The sequence below is a fragment of the Rhinoraja longicauda genome, chromosome 5, assembly GCF_053455715.1.
Source record: "Rhinoraja longicauda isolate Sanriku21f chromosome 5, sRhiLon1.1, whole genome shotgun sequence".
Taxonomy (NCBI): Eukaryota; Metazoa; Chordata; class Chondrichthyes; order Rajiformes; family Arhynchobatidae; genus Rhinoraja; species Rhinoraja longicauda.
In genome coordinates this window covers 36,528,557-36,548,100 of record NC_135957.1, presented here as the reverse complement: position 1 = coordinate 36,548,100, position 19,544 = coordinate 36,528,557, and the positions used below count along the sequence as shown (strand labels likewise).

At 42.1% G+C, this 19,544-nt stretch overlaps 1 long non-coding RNA gene across 1 annotated transcript; it reads right to left on the bottom strand.

The window, feature by feature from the left end:
* Nucleotides 1–7,016: 7,016 nt before the first annotated feature.
* Nucleotides 7,017–17,582, bottom strand: LOC144593969 (uncharacterized). The gene is made up of 3 exons (XR_013547309.1): nt 17,471–17,582; nt 17,116–17,263; nt 7,017–8,975 (listed from the first exon to the last, which is right to left on the bottom strand). It is a non-coding gene; the product is annotated as an uncharacterized LOC144593969 (long non-coding RNA).
* Between the last annotated feature and the right edge of the window lie 1,962 nt (nt 17,583–19,544).

The window sequence follows — 19,544 nt, the reverse complement described above, 5'->3', positions numbered from 1 at the left end:
AGATGTTGAGGGGAATTATGCAAGGAAGAGTCCCAGGCAATTGCTCAATGGGTAGTGCCAAGTGACTTGGAAAAGAACTAACAAGTGGGGAATAATTTAGCCTTGTGCTTGTTTTGTATATTGTGGTTGCACTTCTCTGGTAGCTCTACTTACTACCCCAAAATCACCCTGGCTGAGCATCCATGGCCCTCTAGGATAGACAATTCCAGGGTTTTAGTGCTTCCTAATTGAAGATGTTTGTCCCTATATCAAATCTAAATGACCAATCACTTTTCCTGCAGCTATGATTTCTGCTTTTCGACCCCGCAGCCAAAGGAAGCAGTCAGTCAGGATCTATCCCGGCAGACTTTCAGAATGTTATTCATTTCAATTAATTCAGCTATCAATCTTCTAACCTCCAGAGAACTGAGTTCTCAATAACTCCTCAAAAAAAATTCCCTTTACCCTCAGAACCAATCTCAGGATTGGGAAATACAGCAGTGTGGCAGTCCAAGCCCTTTATAATTGCCATTCTATTCTCAAATCCTGAGCAGTGTGCTCCCGTTTTGTTTTTCATGAGTGTTGTGCAATTCCTGATCTGATGAACTTCTGTTGCATCCCTCCAGTACCAGTGTTCTTTCTGTAGGTCAGGAAACTATTAAATGTACACCGACATTCAAGAATTAGAGAATAGAATATAGAAATGTACTGCACAGGAACAGGCCTTTAGGCCCACAACGTCTGCACGGAACATGATGGCAAGATCGACTTGGCACCAACCAAGAATCTATCAATTCAAAGTGAAGCATTAGAATGTAGACAATTATGACATAGCCAGAGAAAGTTTAGGAAACTTGTGTATTTCGTTGATCGACTTTATCTGTTCTGCAAAGTAACTTTTTTAACCCTCATAGCTTTTAATTGCAAAGACTATAATATCTATATTTTACCATGGAGAACTGCCATTAGCTACCTCCACCAAATTCATGGTAGACACAAAACGTTGGAGTAACTCAGCGGGTCAGGCAGCACCTCAGGAGAGAAGGAATGGGTTACGTTTCGGGTCGAGACCCTTCTTCAGATCAAATTCATTATTCCCCGAGAGGGTACAACTGAATTCACTTGCAGGAGTTCTAATTCACTGGGGTAGCATTCAGAAAACTGAGCACTGTGCATATGCTTTAGTATTCTTTGGTATTCTTTAGTATTCTTTAGTAGTTTTTGGTAGTCCAGATTTTGGTTGTCAAGCCTTTCTGGCAGGGGTCAAACCATTACCCTTAACATATGGCTGTACAATATTATGCAGGATTGGAAAATACACCCTTGTTCTTTTCAGCTACCTACATAAAATGGTAGCCCTCTTATGATTTCTTAAACTTAAATGAAAAGTGTGAGAATACTTGCTCTAAAAATCCGTACTTTGTAATTTAAACTGTTGCACAAATCTATTCAAAGTAACAATAGACAATAGACAATAGACAATAGGTGCAGGAGTAGGCCATTCGGCCCTTCGAGCCAGCACCGCCATTCAATGTGATCATGGCTGATCATTCTCAATCAGTACCCCGTTCCTGCTTTCTCCACATACCCCCTGACTCCGCTATCCACAGTGTTCATTCCTATCAACTTGCATTATATTGTGTAACTAAAAATTATGACTGCAAAAAAACATTGAGGATACCAGATAAAGTTTATCAATTAATAAAAGAAATGCCCCCACCACTCACAGATGTGAAATAATTCCCTCTGATCCAATTATATTGACTAAAATCAAAGGTACATGAAAAATTATTTTCTGCTCACTTCACTTGAATGTTTATTGGGTTATAATTTGTATTTTTCTCATTCTGAGGATAGAACATGCGATCATAGTTATTCTTTGCCCTATATTTCATTTTCCTGATCCAAAACTATGTCCCTTGAATTCCTTTAATATCCAGGAATCTATGAAGCTCCATTTTGAATGAACTCAGCCACTCAACCTGCACAAATAAAGACATAAAGTGCTTGAGTAACTCAACGGGTCAGACTGCATCTCCGGCGAACAAGGATTGGTGATGTTCCAGGTCGGAACCAGACTGATTGTGGTGGGGAGAGAAAAATAGAAGAGAGGGGAGTAGTTCAAGGGCTGGATATAGGTGAGGGGGGCGGGGGGGGGGGGGGTTGATAGGCAGATGGTTGGACAAATGTCAGAGTTCAAAAACAGATTGTGAAGTCAGAGGAAGGAATGCAGGTGGAGGGGATGTGGCAGTGGAGAAATGGGTGCGAGTAGTCCAGGTGGGGCACAGGGAAGAGGGGAAAAGGGAAGCAAAAAAGGAGTTGTAGGTAGGTTGGCTAAATAAGATTAGAGAATTCAGTGTTCATAATGTCAAGTTGTAAGGTACCCAAGCGGAATATAAGGTGGACACAAAATACTGGAGTAACTCAGCAGGTCAGACAGCATCTCTGGAGAAAATGAATCATTGACGTTTCAGGCGACACACTCCTTCAGCAACGGAACATAAGGTGCTGCTCCTCCCTTTGCATGTGGCCGCACTCAGGCAATGGAGGACAAACCAGCAACTGCAATTCCTTTGTCTGCGCTAAACCTGCACAGCCCTCCTGGAGAGACAATTCCAAGGATTTGGATTCTGAAGAATTCTCCCCTCCAGCTCTTCAAGAAATAGAAACATTGAAAGTAGGTGCAGGAGTAGGCCACTCGGCCCTTCGAGCCAGCACCACCATTCAATATGATCATGGCTGATCATCCAGAATCAATATCCTATTCCTGCTTTTTCCTCATATCCCTTGATTCCATTAGCCCTAAGAGCTATATCTAACTCTCTCTCGAATGAATGAATGAATGAATGAATGAATGAATGATTGAATGAATGAATGAATAAGTTTATTGGCCAGGTACGTACACATACAAGGAATGGGTCTTGGTGCCCCGCTCACAAGTAATAACACGAACATAGTAAACAATTAAGAATAAAGCATAAAACATTAAAACATTAAGACTACAACATTACGGTTTAAACATGTGAGTGAAATAAACTAGAGTAAAAAGAGACTACAGACTTTTGGTTATTGAGTAGAGCTACTACTCACGGAAATAAAGCTGTTTTTATGTCTGGCTGCGGCTGCTTTGACAGTCTTGAATACATCCAGTGATTTGGCCTCCACTGCCTCCTATGCCAGAGAATTCCACAGATTCACAACTCTCTGGGTGAAAAAGTTTTTCCTCATCTCAGTCCTAAATGGCCTACCCCTTATTCTCAAACTATGACCCCTGGTTCTGGACTCCCGCAACATCGGGAACATTTTTCCTGCATCTAGCCTGTCCAATCCCTCAAGAATTGTATATGTCTCTATAAGATCCTCTCTCATCCTCCTATATTCTAATAAATACATGCTTTTGGTTCTAATAAAGGACTTCTGAATGGATTGTATTTTATAGATTATGGGAGAAGATGGATATAATCGAGAACAAACGGGTGATTTAGAATATTCCAGTCTTGCTGTTAGTTGGCCTTTGTCAGGTTGCAACAGGGAACTTTAACTGAGTGCAGTTGGCATTCCCAATTGCTGAGCAATAACTCCTGCTGAAATTCAATGCATGTAGAAACCAGGATGGTGACGCTCACACGTGAATAACGGCACTAAACGTTATTCATGTTTATCATGTATCTGCACACTGTGGATGGCTCTTTCCACTGACTGGTTAGCATACAGCAAAATCTTTTCACTGTACCTCTGTACACATGACAATAAACTAAACTCAGACTTAGACTCAAACTCAACTGTGACACCTTTGACAATTAAATTAAGATTCACTTATGTCTTGTGTTCTGCCTATTGCAGTCTTATTCTTTTCACTGTATAATTTGAGTTGTCTTGGGTTGTCTGGGTCCATATGCCTGTGTTGCTGCTGCAAGAAAGATTTTCATTGTACCTGCCGAAGGTATTTATTCACAAAATGCTGGAGTAACTCAGCAGGTCAGGCAGCATCTTGGGAGAGAAGGAATGGGTGACGTTTCGGGTCGAGACCCTGCTTCAGACTGATGTCAGGGGGGCGGGACAAAGGAAGGATATAGGTGGAGACAGGAAGATAGAGGGAGATCTGGGAAGGAGGAAGGGAAAGAGGGACGGAGGAACTATCTAAAGTTGGAGAAGTCGATGTTCATACCACTGGGCTGCAAACTGCCCAGGCGAAATATGAGGTGCTGTTCCTCCAATTTCCGGTGGGCCTCACTATGGCACTGGAGGAGGCCCATGACAGAAAGGTCAGACTGGGAATGGGAGGGGGAGTTGAAATGCTCGGCCACCGGGAGATCAGTTTGGTCAATGCGTACCGAGCGCAGGTGTTCAGCAAAGCGATCGCCTAGCCTGCGCTTGGTTTCGCCGATGTAAATAAGTTGACATCTAGAGCAGCGGATGCAATAGATGAGGTTGGAGGAGGTGCAGGTGAACCTTTGTCTCACCTGGAAAGACTGTTTGGGTCCTTGGATGGAGTTGAGGGGGGGAGGTAAAGGGACAGGTGTTGCATCTCGTGCGGTTGCCGGGGAAAGTGCCCGGAGTTGGGGTGGTTTGGGTATGAAGGGACGAGTGGACCAGGGAGTTACGGAGGGAACGGTCTCTGCGGAACGCAGAGAGGGGAGGGGATGGGAAGATATGGCCAGTGGTGGGGTCCCGTTGTAGGTGACGGAAATGTTGGCCTGCACCTGACCTTGCTTGTGTGTATGACAATAAACTTGTGAAGATAGGTATAAGAATATGAACTGTTACATTTAGAAAAGGTGCATGGATTCGTATCGGTGCAACAGGGACTGCAGTCCTTGAAGCAAAATATATTTGATTTCCAGTTGAGTAGAAGTAATTTTTTTGTTGTTGAACGGCATCCAGGCCATGCTGACAGCTTGCCAAGCAAACCGATTGTGTTTCTAATTGCCAATCTGTTGATGATTGCAGCTGGTCAGATCTGCTTGCATCGTCAGAGAGGATTTTGAGGATAAGCTTGAGTGATTCCACAGCGCAGATGTCGCTCGGTGTCACAATGACTCAGCTTGGGAGGATCCAGGGAGTTACATCCAGAAAATAGCTTTTGGGCTCTATCAATATTTAATCGGTGAAATCAAAAGCCAGCATTCTTTTTTATCAAGGAACTGCGAAGTGGCACAGTGAGGAGGGCTGCTTTCTCACAGTGCTGGAGATAAGGGTTTGATCCTGACCTTGGGTAATGCCGAGTTTGGAGTTTTGCATGTTCTCCCTAAGACCACATGGGTTTCCCCTCGGACCTAGGGTGGTCGGTGTATGAAATGAATTGCCAGAGGTGGTATTGTAGGAAGGAACTGCAGATGCTGGTTCAAACCAAAGATAGACTGAGTCTGAAGAAGGGTCTCGACCTGAAACATCACCCATTCCTTTTATCCAGAGATGCTGCCTGTCCCACTAAGTTACTCCAACATTTTGTGCCAGAGAAGGAAGTTGAGGCAGGTACTATTGCAAGGTTTAAGAAACAATTATACAGTTACATGGATAGGGCAGGTTTAGAGGGATACGGGCCAAATCAAGGCAGGTGGGACTAATGTAGCTGGGACATGTTGGCCGGTATGGGCAAGTTGGGCCGAAGGGCCTGTTTTCACACTGTATGACTCTTTGACCATGACTCTATGACTCGAATTCCGATTTTGTTCCCACATCCCAAAGACATGTGGGTCGTAAAGTTAAATGGCCTGTGTAAAATTCCCCCAACATGTCGCTGAGTGATAGAATCTGGGGGGAGTTGATGAGAAAGTAGTGGGTAATAAAAAAAGGATTAATGCAGGATTAGTGTAATTGGATGGCTGGAGAGCCTGGAACCATACTGTTTTACTCTGACTCTATATCGCTTTAAAAATATTGACTTGTTTCATTGAAAACTAGTTAAGTAAGCGTCACATTTTCCAATAAGCTCCAAGGTATGTGAAGCAAATGGTCTAATTCCAAGTAGTGCTGGATATTTCATCTTAGTTGGGGCATCACAAAAGATCTCAGGTCCTTTGAACTGGCTTGATGGCAAAATCAATATTATGCCCTCGTTCCTGATATCCAATAATCTCTGTTGGAACTGATTATACGTGAGTGCTGTTAATATAGATATTGAGCTCAACCGTGAGGCTTGGATCAATAACTTTCTGAAGTGTAAAAATATCGACCAGGCCGACAGCCATTTGGGCAAGTCATTACAAAACAGCTGATGCCAGGAAAGCTGACTATTATGCAGTATATTTGCAGGAGGGGCAGGCAGAGAGAAAATAAAACTAATTAGTCAAATTTACAATGGGCAACAGGATATAATTCTGGGGTAAAATAGGTGGAAGAAAACAATGGAGACAAATGATTATATAGTATTGGAAAACTGAGGCTTCTGACAAAGGGCAACGCAGTGGAGCATCTGGTAGAGCTGTTGCCTCACAATGCCAAAGAACCAGGTTTAATCCTGACCTTGGGTACTGTCTGAGTGCAGTTTGCACTGTCCCCTGTGCCCATATGGGTTTCCTCCGGGTATTCCAGTTTTCTCCCATATCCCAAAGTCATGCCATAGGTTAATTGGGCTCTGTAAAATTGCCGAATGTGTAGAGAATGGATGAGGACATCAGATAACATAGAACTAGTGTGATCGGGTGGTCGACGGATGGCATGGACTTGGAAGGCCAAAGGACCTGTTTCCACACTGAATCTCTAAACTAAACTCTACTAGTGTGATAAAATAAATCTCTCTGTGGTTGTTGAACGGCAACAAAACCATGCTCTCCCACGGCAATGTGATGTGAGGAAAATCACGTGGCTTAGTACCACGGATTGAATTTTACCTGGTTCCCCCACCCGTAAGCCAAGAAACACACTCACTTCCAAGTTAAATGAATGATAAATATGGGCCTTCTAGCATCTCCAGCCATTATTGTGGTTGGTAAACTCCAGAGGACATGTTTGAACATATCCCTTTTAAATTCAAGATTCAAGATTCAAGATAGCTTTATTGTCATCCAAATTGGACGAAATTCAGTCACCCACAGTCCAACAACAAAAGCATCAAAATAGGCATTAAAATTACACAACCCCCAAAACACACAAAAGAAACATCCATCAAGAAAACATCCATCACAGTGAGTCTCCTCCAGTCCTCTCCTCACTGTGATGGAAGGCCACAATGTCTTTTCCCTTCTCCTGCTGTCCTCTCCCGCGGTCAGGTTGTTGTGGTTGCAGGCCGCGCCGGACGGTCCGCAGCGGGCCGAGCCTAAATACAATGCCAGTCCGCATGGCTTAGTTTACATGACATCAAATCTTTCTCTCATGATCATTACCATATAACCCTGGTAATATTCAGACTGACACATTTTTGGGTTGAAAAATAATTAAGTGAAATTCATTTAAAAACTGAGTTCAAACCATTTTTCAAAATTATACATACATCCAGTGTAGAAAGGTCTGTTATTTTATTTTAAACCGAAGGGTCTGTTTCCATGCTGAAACTCTAAAATAAAATAAAATAAATAAAGAATGAACAGAAATATATATAATGGTTGCAATTAGACTGCTTGTGCTTTTTGTATTGCATCACTGCCTGGTACATTTTATTTTTCTGCAAAGAAACAGCATGCGATCTGCTGTCTGAAATTAAACAAAATGTGATCCAAAGATGTGAGTCATAATGTGAAAATTTTAAAAAAGAATTCTGAGGAAAGAAGAAAGACTTTTCAATCTGTATTTGATAATCCGAGTTCTTTACCTTCAGCCTGAATAACATGCGTATACTGGATGAGTACAACAGATTTATTCCACAGTGGGGTTCTTCCCGTGAGGATCTCCAGATACAATGCTAGTGTCTGAAAAGATCTCAACTGGGGAGAGGGAAAGAACAACTTTTCCACAATTGTTTACTTTTTATACAAAAAGGAAAAAGGGGTGTAACAGATAAAATCAAGGACCAATTACATTTCTAATACAATTCCCATGGTTACAGAGAAAACAAAACCATTAATACAAGTCACATGCTTTTGGGGAAACACATCAATTTACCTAGAGTGGATTCAAAACTTTTCCTACTTTCACACGCACCCATATAAGGAGTTGTTAATGAGAAAGAAACTTTTAATCTACTATATACGAGCAATCTCGCAACTGCACGACCTTGCTTCTAATTGTTTTAGTACACAAGCTAACACTATCAGACAATGGAGTAATGTAAGAACAAAGAACCCCTATACTCCTCTGTCTACTCACTATCACTCGCAAAGGGACAAACACATTCCATTCCCAATGATAACATTTCTGCCACAAGCATCCATCTTACTGCTTTCTACTGAAAATAAGCATTCATTTTATATTAGCTAAAACAACAACAAAATAAACCATCTTCGACCATCTACAACAAAATATCAATATCTCTAATTAACTATATCAGCTAATAGCATAGATTCTCATTTTGATCAGCTTTATCATTAATGGGTTCCACTCACAGCATAGTGCATGTGGGCTATTGTTGCCTGAGGACAGCAGTAATCCAGCTGTGACCTTGGGAAGCATCCCCAGACAATAGCACATCACGCAGTGTATTTAACATTACATCACCACAGTTAGTTACTCACTCCATCCCAGCATTCACACAACCTGTGCAAACTACAGCACAGGGTTCATAGTGGGTCCTGATCTCTCCTGGTGTTGAGTTCCACTGTGGTAACGCAGGCTGCATTATTTTGGAGCGAATTGCTTGGTTCTTGATTGGAGTCGTCACTCCCATCTGATTAATGTTTCTCCCAGATTCCCGGGAGTGGGAGTGTGTTGTTCAGTGCACTGCTCCTGGAGCACCGTGGTGAGCATCGTGGAGTTGTGGCGCAAGTGATGCACTGATTCTGATTTTCCAGAGTTGAGGAGCTTTTCCATTCATGTTGTAGCTCCCGGTTTCCCAGAGTTTGGGTGCATTCGATTCGAATTTCCTGAGGATGATGTGCGTTGCTGCTCCCAGTTTTCCGGTGCTAGGATGTATGAGTCACCATATTAATTCCATTTACCAGGGGTGCTGAATTTTGCTTTTGCAACTCAGTTTCCCACAGTATCTTTGAGTCTGTTTCTCCCTAAAGTCTGGTTTCTGTCTTAGCTGCTATTTGTTTGGGTGTGTGGGCAGTTTCAATAAGACCCATCCCCACTGTCATCTGCTGCAGCCACAGCTATCACATTGGAACTGGCCAAAAAGGACCATACAGCTGTGATGGCTATTATAATGAAGTTTATACATCTGGATTCTATCAAGGTAAACTTGGAAATATTTTCAATCCCCCACATTTGAGTTTCCATAGGCAAGTCAAACAGAGGCAAAATCATTTCACGATCAGTGGCTGTGGCATTCATACACATGTGGCAAGCTAACGGGGATGGCTGGACTGTCAGATGAGGAGAGACTGGGACAAGTAGACCTGTGTTCACAACAGTCTAGAATGAATGAAGGGAGATCTGATTGAAAATTCTGACAAATCCAGAACGGCAGCGACGCTTAGCGAGCCGCAGCTTGCTTCCGACCCCATGATCAGGTGTATTAAATGCATTTCAACTTATAATATTTTCAGTTTCCGATGGGTTTCTTGGAACATAACCCCATCGTAAGATAAGGAGCACCTGTATTGTTTACAGTGTACTATGTTTGCATATTCTGTTGTGTTGCTACAAGTAAGAATGTTATTGCACTATCTGGAGCACATTACAAAAAAACACTCTTGACTCTTCTCTCTTGACTCTCTCTTGACTATTATTCATGCCCTTCACCAATGGTGCATTGTGGCTGTATAACGTACCATCTACCAAATGCTTTGCAGTCACTCACCAATGATACTTTGACAACATCTCCCAAACATGAGACCAGTACCTCATGAAGGACTATTATTTCAGGCACATGGGGGTAGCATATGTAGACAGTTTGTCCAGCATCGGTCTGTGCTATATTGACTTGGAAATATATAGCCATTCCTTCATTGTTGCTTGGTTTAAATTTTGGATCTTCCTGCCCAAAGTTAGTGCAATGCTTCTTCCATTGTCATGTTGTGTAAGGTTTCTACAGAAATGCCCAGATCTGCACCTGAACCTGATATTTGTGTCTCTCTGCATTTCATGTCTCATTCAACATTGGTTAATGATTGACTATAATGTGAAAGCATGGTCAGGCATTTGGCAGCCAAACCAAATATTCTTTACGGTGATGTTTTTAAGAATGGCAGTCTGCCATCAGGGAAAACCAGCAACAGAAGGCATCGCTATTGATGATGCACAGCTTCAGGAAGAGGACGGGGAGCGGGGGTGAAGGTGATCTATGCTGATGGGGTGTGGGTCAGAAACCACCAGAGTTCTGAGAACGGAGATGTTGCAATCAGCAGAAAACTGTCAGAGGAGGAGCTTGTGCAGAGGAGTGGGTTGAAAAATTCTGGATATTCTGGCACACAAGAGGTGATGCGGAAGGCACTTACCACACTTCTACCTCTCGTTAGCTGCCAGGATTATTGAGACATGGGGAACCCACATAACATCTCTTAAATTTAAATCAAGCTGTTAATTGCACTGTTGACTGGGGACGTGTTCCCTGCCTTTCGACGATACTTCTCTGCTTTGTATTCTAAGCCTTTTGATGCAAAGCCAAGGACGACATTTGTTTTTTATGTTTCGGTCAGAAAATGCTGCCTCGTTAAATAATTTGTGTATATTTTAATTTTAAATGAGTGCATCCCACCAGGCTGGTAATTTGTGGAATGATGAAAAAATATTCTAATTTAATGAATCACCAAGAACTGAAGCATATATTTTCCAGGCTCACTTTCATCTCTTTCCAAGGAGGGAAGTGATGTTTGCCACTTTCTCATCTTCTTGCTCAGGAGTATTCAAATTTATGGCAAGAATCTCTGAAATTTCTTACCCATCTTTGCTTGTGATCTTCAGATATGATCAACTCATAACTAAGATTTTCCATCGTGATTGGAGTAACTGAAATCACCCACTATGCTGTGAGTGCATTCCAAAAGAATATGTTTACAGCTTTTGCAAATCAGACTCTACTCGCTTTATATATGAAATTATGGCCACTTGACAAAAAAAGTTTGATCTTTTAAGGTCATAAGTGATAGGAGTAGAATTAGGCCACTCGGCCCATCAAGTCTACTCCGCCATTCAATCATGGCTGATCTATCTCTCCCTCCTCACCCCATTCTCCTCCCTTTTCCCCATAACCTCTGACACCTGTACTAATCAAGTATCTATGTATCTCTACCTTAAATATATCCAGATTTGGCCTCCACAACATTCTGTGGCAAAGAATTCCACAGACTCATCACCCTCTGACAAAATAATTTATTTTTACATTTTCTTGAGAACAGCTCCCACAGTTATTAATTCAGAACACGTCGGTCTGCTGCTTTCTACAGCTTGTAAACACTCTCCAAAGGCAGTGATGTAAATCATATTTGCATCATTATGATATCCAGACTCATTTCGGGAAGCTCGGGTGATAAGGGACGACTTCTTTTAAATGATTGTAGCAAAATTGGAAATGAATTACTTGAATTTCTATTTGTTTCAATGCTTTGAATATGTGGAGAGAAGCAACCCTGCCCCCTCCCCAGGAATAATTGTCTTGTTTATTCTTGCAATGGTGTTTTCACTGTGAATGAAACCTCATCTTCCCTGTCAGGATTAACTGGGTCCCTTCATGCTAATGCAGTGATCAAGAGAGCACATATTTATTCTCTTTGGCATACCAGCAAGTTTGACATGTCCACAAGGATTTTCTCGAACATCGATAGTTGTGTTATAGAAAGTATTCTGATGGGATACAACTCAGCCTGATAAGGCATCTGCTCTGCTCTTGACCACCTGAGTATGCAAAGAGTAGTGAACACAGCCCCATTCATCATGGGGTTGTCGGTCTGTTGTACAGGATGACTGCCACCATACAAACATCTTCTTCGTCACTGCTATCAGACTCCTGAACCAGTTACCTCTTTCACAGCTCTCCACAGGAGGTGCTGCAATGTACTCTTACTCTTAATTCTACCCCATTTGGTTATTCAGTTTATTGTACTTTAGTACTTTTTGCACTACTTTAGATTGCACCATTCAGCTGTTTTACATTTGTCACTCTATTTGTTGTTGCATTTATTATACCTGTATGTATACAATTTACTACACGAGCTTCATGTAAACAAGGAATGCCATTGCCCCCTGGCGTATATGACTATAAACTAGTCTCAGTCTGAATCCGAAATTGAGGTAGATGTAAAGAACTCATACAACTCATCAAACAAGAGCAGGATGGTTTCTTGTCTTCCACATAGAAATGTATCCCTCATTGAGAATAAATGTTCTCATTATTTGTTTCTTGTGCATTATTGTTGTGCTTAAACAAGCCGCCATATTTTATAACATCACAGTGGTGATTTCAAATATATCTTATTGATTGTGAAGTACTTTGTGCCATTCTTGATTTGTGAAAGTTGCCTTTTGAATGTAAATTCCTCCTTCTTTGGAGTAGCAAAGATGCTGAGGGATTTTCTTTTGAAAATGGTGGAACAAAACAAAAATCAATTGGTAACAGCAGAAATTAAAAGCCAATGCCTGACTCAGGAATCTCTAAGAAGGGTAATTTGTTTTCACCCATCCCTCAGCTAACAATGGCCTGTTTCCTTTATCATCCTTACTTTTTTACATATCTTTCATTCATTTGTTTTATATCTCTCTATTTCACGATATCTCTTGTTTCCTTTTCCCCTGACTCTCAGACTGAAGAAGGGTCATGACCCGAAACATCACCTATTCCTATTCTCCAGAGATGCTTCTGACCCGCTGAGTTACTCCAGCTTTTTGTGTCTATGTTCAGTAAATAGTCTGTATTGGCACAGCGGTATTGCTGCCTTACAGCGCCAGAAACTGGGGTTCGATCATGACTAAGGGTGCTGTCCGTACAGGCTTTGTATGTTCTCCCTGTGACTGCATGGATTTTCCCTGATTGCTCCAGTTTCCTCCCACACTCCAAATATGTAGGTTAATTGGCTTCAGTAAAAATTGTAAATTGTTCCTCGTGTGTAGTGTGTGCCAGTGCAATGGGGAACACTGGTCGGTGCGGACTCGATGGACCAAAGGGCCTCAATCCACGCTGTATCTCTAAACTAAACTAAACTAAAGGTGGTGAACTCTAAATTCTATATTTTTAACTGGTCGATATAACTCCTGGAACCCTCTTATGTCAAAAATAGGAGCAGAAAACTGCCATCATGTTTGAAAATTCTGCTTATTCCTGGCACTGCACTGCAGAGTAGATTGGCTGCAGAATAGAATTCCATCATAAATCAGATCAGTAGAACCACCCACTCAGGTGATATGGACAGTTCCAAATGTAAAGTCCTGTCTGGGGTGTAAACAGCCAAAGTGAAATATAAGATGCTGTTCGTTCAATTTGCGCTGGGACTCACTGTGATAATGGAGGAGCCCCATGACAGAAAGGTCAGACTGGGATTGGGAGGGGGAGTTGAAGTGCTGGGCCACCGGGAGATCAGGTTGGTTAAAGCAGACTTAGCGAACGTGTTGAGCAAAACAATCGCCGAGCCTGCGTTTGGTCTCGCCAATGTAGAGAAGTTGACATCTGGAACAGCGAGTACTGTGTACTGTGCTCAGTTTTGGCCACCTGCTATAGGAAATGATGTTAAACTAGAAAAATGCAGAGAAGATTTACAAGGATATTGCTAGGACCTCTGGGTCTGAGCTGTAGGGAGAGGTTGAGCAGGCTAGGACTCTATTCCTTGGAATGCAGGAGGATGAGGAATGATCTTATAGACGTGTACAAAATCATGAGCGAAATAGATTGGGTAAATGCACAGAGTCTCTTGCCAAGAGGTTGGGCAGGCTAGGACTTTATTCCCTGGAGCACAGAAGGCTGAGGGGTGATCGTAGATAGGTATATAAGATCATGAGAGGAATAGACAGGATGAACACACAGAGTCTTTTACCCAGAGTAGGGGAATCAAGAGTCAGAGGACATAGGTTTAAAGAGAGAGGGAAAAGATTTAATAGGAAGCTGAGGAGAAACTCTTTCACATAGAGGATGGCGGACATACGAAATGACCTGCCAGAGGATGTAGTTGAGGCAGGTATTACAACAATATTTAAAGGACATTTAGACAGGTACATGGATTGGAAAGGTGTAGAGGGATATGGACCAAACGTGGGCAGGTGAGACTAGTGTGGATGGGGCATCTTGGTCGGCATAAGCAGGGCCAGTTTCTGTACTATAACTAAAAGGATGGAAGGATGATAAAACTTTCAACATGCTAATGTAAAAAAAAATAGATGACAAGAGTTTTAATGGTGCTTAATTTAATTTTCCACCAAAAAAAAGGAAAATAACAATGCTCTCTTCCGAACATTTTTAACTGAACCAATCCAGTGCCGAGTGTTTAACCCGTCTGAAGAAGGGTCTCGACCTGAAACATCATGCATCCCTTCTCTCCAGAAATGCTGCCTGTCCCACTGAGTTACTCCAACATTTTGTGTCTACCACCGAGTGGTTAAGTTTGGTTTTGATTCTTCACATTTTTCAAGTTTAAGATAAAATTCTCCTTGCTTGAGATATATTCAGCCTGAAGTTATGCATGATTTCTCCCAGTTTGCAATAACTTTTGCAAAATCTAGTGATACCCTCAGGGAAATACAATGAACAATTTAAGATATCCACTTACCTTCAGGACAGGAGTATAATGCTTCTGGAATTTCATATCTACAATCTATTTCAATTGCCTTTGAAATAAACCAGACACAAGCTAGGTTTGTGAGAGATTTGAGTCTCAGCCTGGTGATATCATGCTATGCAGCAAAGTTCTGCATCAATAGCTTTATACCACAAGAGGTTTGTGTTCATTGTTTTATTTAATATGCAGAAAGCAAATGTCACCATAATTAATTCATAATCTCATTGCTATATCTCTAAGAATTTAAAACTTGTACCAGAATAAAATAGGGCAAAATTTTTGCAAGAAATTAAGTTTGTCCAAAAGTGAACTAAATCATTCAGATCTGATGAAAAAAGATCAAAGTTTATGTTGAGTCGAGCAATGATCAAATTAAAGCTTTTGGCTATACAAGGAATGCAAGATGCTGGAATCTTGAGGAAAAAATGAAGTGCTGGAGGATGTTAGCGGGTGAAGCAGCATCTGTGGAATAAAATGTGAAGTTCTTTGTCTCTCCGTTTTACTGCAAAATCTCCTGAAAGACTGCCATTTTTGAAGTTGTCCTTCCACAGATGCCTGACCCGCTGAGTTCTTCCAGCACCTTCTGTTTTGCCAAAGCTTTTAGGTCCCACCTCGTTGTGGATTTTCCAGTACTTTGCTGATGAGACTAAAAGCAGAAAAGGTTGGAGGTACTCAGTCGATCAGGCAGCATCTGCAGGGAGAGTATCTGTGCTGATGAGAGGTCATTTTATCTGAAACGCTGTCTGTCTCTTTTTCTTCCCACTAAGGAATATTGGTACATGGATAGGAAAGGTTTAAGGGCATATGGGCCAAATGCAGGTAGGTGGGACTAATGTAGATGGAGCATCTCGATCAGACTGGGCACATAGGACTGAAGGGCCAGTTTACATACTGTATGAATCTATGACTCTAATGCTTTCTCACATGTTGAGTATTTCCATTAATTTAATTATTTTGCTTTGCATAGATTATTGATGAGCTCCTTGGTATTCCTTGGGTTTCTCATGGAACAATTGCCCTCTTGAAGGGTTGCCCAGTGTTCTAGCTAATTCTTGTTCTTCATCTATCATCTTAGGCTGATCATGTTCAGTTTGGCCCTTGGTCGTGGCTTGTACTAGTCCCATAGCCACACTAAATGCTTTGCACTCACACAGCTCTCATTTCCTGCCACATTGAGGCCACTTACAGTGCATCCCGATGGCCTTCTGGCAGCTCATCCTGTTTCCCCATGTCCCTGCAGTTTGGAAATGGTAGAAGAAAATGCAGATTTCAAAATGATCAAGACAAATGATGGTTGGCATAGAGTCACTGAGTCATGGAATGGATGACTCAATGGAAACAGGCCTTTCGGCCCAACTCACCCATGCAACCAAGAAGCCCCGTCCTCGCTAGTCCAACCTGCCTGTGTTTGAACCATATCCCTCTGAATGTTTTCTATCCATGTATCTATCCAAATGTCTTTTAAATATTGTTATTGTGCCTGCCTCAGCTACTTCCTCTGGCAGCTCATTCCATATACCCACCACCCTCTGCATTCTGACATCTGCATTCAAATGAGTGAAGCATGAGGGTACACTATGACCTATGATCAATGGGAAGCCTAGAGGTCAGATACAGAGAATACAGAGAACACTAGAACACAAAAAAAGGTTGAACCAGAAATAGTTCCACAAAGCCTGGCGTGCCATTCGATATGATTATCACCAGTCTATGTTGGCTTCAACTCCTATTCTGTACCAGTTCCCCCTAACCCTCAAATCCACAATATTTCAAATATTTATTTATTTCCACCTAACCGAGCTTGTGCTCTCTGCCTTAAATATATTTCATGACCTAACGTCTACACATAGTACATGGTTAGGAAAGTTTTTGAGGGATGTGGACCAGTGGACCAGGTGTAGGTAGGCATGTGGCAACTACTATTTTGGTCAGGCAACTTGGTTGCATGGATGAGTTGGGCCGAAGGGCCTGTTTCGGTGATGTACAGCTCTATGTCTCTATGACTCCCCCTTCTGGGACAGACAATTTCAGAGATTCATTACATTTTGAGAGAAGAAATTTCCCTGAACCTCATTTTTAAGTCCCTTATTTTGTAGTTATGACCCCTTGTATGTGATTCTCCCACCAGTGGAAACATCTTGACATCAACCCTGTCAAGCTCCCTTTGGATCTTGTATGTTTGATTAAGATCACCCCTCATTTGTCTAAACTCCAAGGAATACAGACCCAAACTGACTATCCTCCCTAAAGAGGACAGACCTTGGATAGATAAAATCTGCAGGTCGGTCTTGTAGCTCAACAGATTACACAGCATCATGATGCAGTGTGTAGGGAAATAAGTTGACTGCATTTGGCTCCCAGCCAATTCCTAACGTTGATGTGGTGTAGAAATCCATACCTGCTGCTCTACACGCTGAGGCTGATAACAGATCTCCATGGTGCACTGGTTAGCTGTCAGTGAGTTCTGGGCCATCATCCTCTTGATGTCCTTTTTATTGCACCCTTTTGTCAGGCATGTAGGGGAATAGTTTTCTAAATAATAGGCTCTGGAAGAAATAAACAAAGTTGAACGTAGAAATATTGATCACTCATCAATTACTTAAAAAATGTAAAATCCATATTTAACATGTATCCCGAGAATATAAAAAGGCTACGGGGCCTTTATAGCATTGAAGGGCTTTGGGTTATCTCAGAGTGTTTCCCATTATGTTTTGATGAGATCTTAAATAAACTGACATGTTTGAGACACTCACCACTGTTCTATGAGATGTTCTTTGTGTCTGTCCCAATCTGAGCTGTAATTAAGAGGGCAATTCGGCCCCACGTGAAAGCCAAGTTCAGAATACAGGACAAACACACAAGGTCCTCCTACAGGGAAGTCCTGCAATTAAAGTCATAGTGTCATAGAGTCATAGAGCATGAAAACATCAGCCTAACCCATCCAGACCAACCACAATGTTAAGCTAGACCCATTTGCTTGCATTTAACCCACATCCCTCTAAACATTTCCTAACCATGTACCGGTGCAAATGACTTTTAAATGTTAATATTATACCTGCCTCAACTACTTCCTCTGATAGCTTGTTCCACACACCCACCACCTTCTGCGTACAAAAGTTGCCCTTGAGTTCCTTTTTAATCTTTCCTGTTTCACCATAAACTGAAACCATCTGGTTCGCGATTCCTCTACTCGGGGATTCTTCTCTGCATTCTTTCCAGTCTAATGAGCAAGTTTCCTTCGAAGATAGACACACAATGCTGGAATAACTTAGCGGGACAGTCAGCATCTCTGATTAGAAGGAATGGGTGACGTTTCGGGTTGAGACCTGAAGAAGGGTCTTGACCCGAAACGTCATCCATTCCTTCTATCCAGAGATGCTGCCTGTCCCGCTGAGTTACTCCAGCATTGTGTGTCTACCTTCGATGTAAACCAGCATCTGCAGTTCCTTCCTACATGAGCAAGTTTTCTTAGTAGGCTCAAGCTTTCTAGATAGTTACACTTGCTCCCTATCATCCTCTGTCCCACCCATCCCTCATACTGCTATATACTGGCAGTTTTTCTTCTTCCCTCTCATTCCTGATGCACGATGACAACCTGGAATGTCGGCCAGCATCGTTTGTCCCCATAAATCAAGTTCTGTTGAGTTCTTCCAACATTGCTTTCCGATAATACAAATGGCAGACAAACATGTGGGAGGCATTCATGAAATGTTTATTGTGGAGCAATTGCATTTTCACTCTCAGCTGAATATGGAGCAAAGATCCGGCACTTCACTATCTAGGGATGCCTCTTGCTTCCTTGGTAACTGACACCATTCCCTCTGAGACCAGATGCTACAACAGATATATCATCATATCATATCATATCATATCATATCATATATATACAGCCGGAAACAGGCCTTTTCGGCCCACCAAGTCCGTGCCCCCCAGCGATCCCCGTACATTAACACTATCCTACACCCACTAGGGACAATTTTTACATTTACCCAGCCAATTAACCTACATACCTGTACGTCTTTGGAGTGTGGGAGGAAACCGAAGATCTCGGAGAAAACCCACGCAGGTCACGGGGAGAACGTACAAACTCCTTACAGTGCAGCACCCGTAGTCAGGATCGAACCTGAGTCTCCGGCGCTGCATTCGCTGTAAAGCAGCAACTCTACCGCTGCGCTACCGTGCCGCCCTGGAAACATAACATACAAATATTGCTGAATCTCCAAAACTGTGCTTCGAGTTTTTAAACATGTCAGTGGTGGTAAAAAGCTGTAAAAAAACATTTTTGTTATTACTTCTTGCACTCTTTACAAAATTGTTATTGAGTGAAATCCACTTTCAGGTGCATTAACAGCTCGACAGATGTCAGAGGAATGGCTTAGAAAATCAATATTACTCTCTCAAATACCATGTTCAGAATACTCAAAAAACTGGATGTACCGCGAGAGATTGGTTTATTGATCATAGGTCCAATGGAGATGTACAAAATTATAAGGGATTTTGATAGGGTTTTTCCACAAAGCAAAGATATCAAAAACCTGAAGGCATAGGTTTAGGGTAAGCGGTAAGAGGTTTAGAGGATATCTGTGGAAGTCATTTTTCACCTGCCTGTATGGTCTTTGCCTCTGTGGAGTTTGCACGTTCTCCCTGTGACTACGGAGGTTTCCTCTGGGTGTTCCGGTTTCCTCCCACATCCCAAAGATGGGCGGGTTTGTAAGTTAATTGGCCTCTGTTAAAAAAATGCCCCTGATGTGTAGGGAGTGGATGAGAACTAGTGTGAATGGGTGACCGACGGTCAGTGTGGACTTGGTGGGCGGAATGGCCTGATTG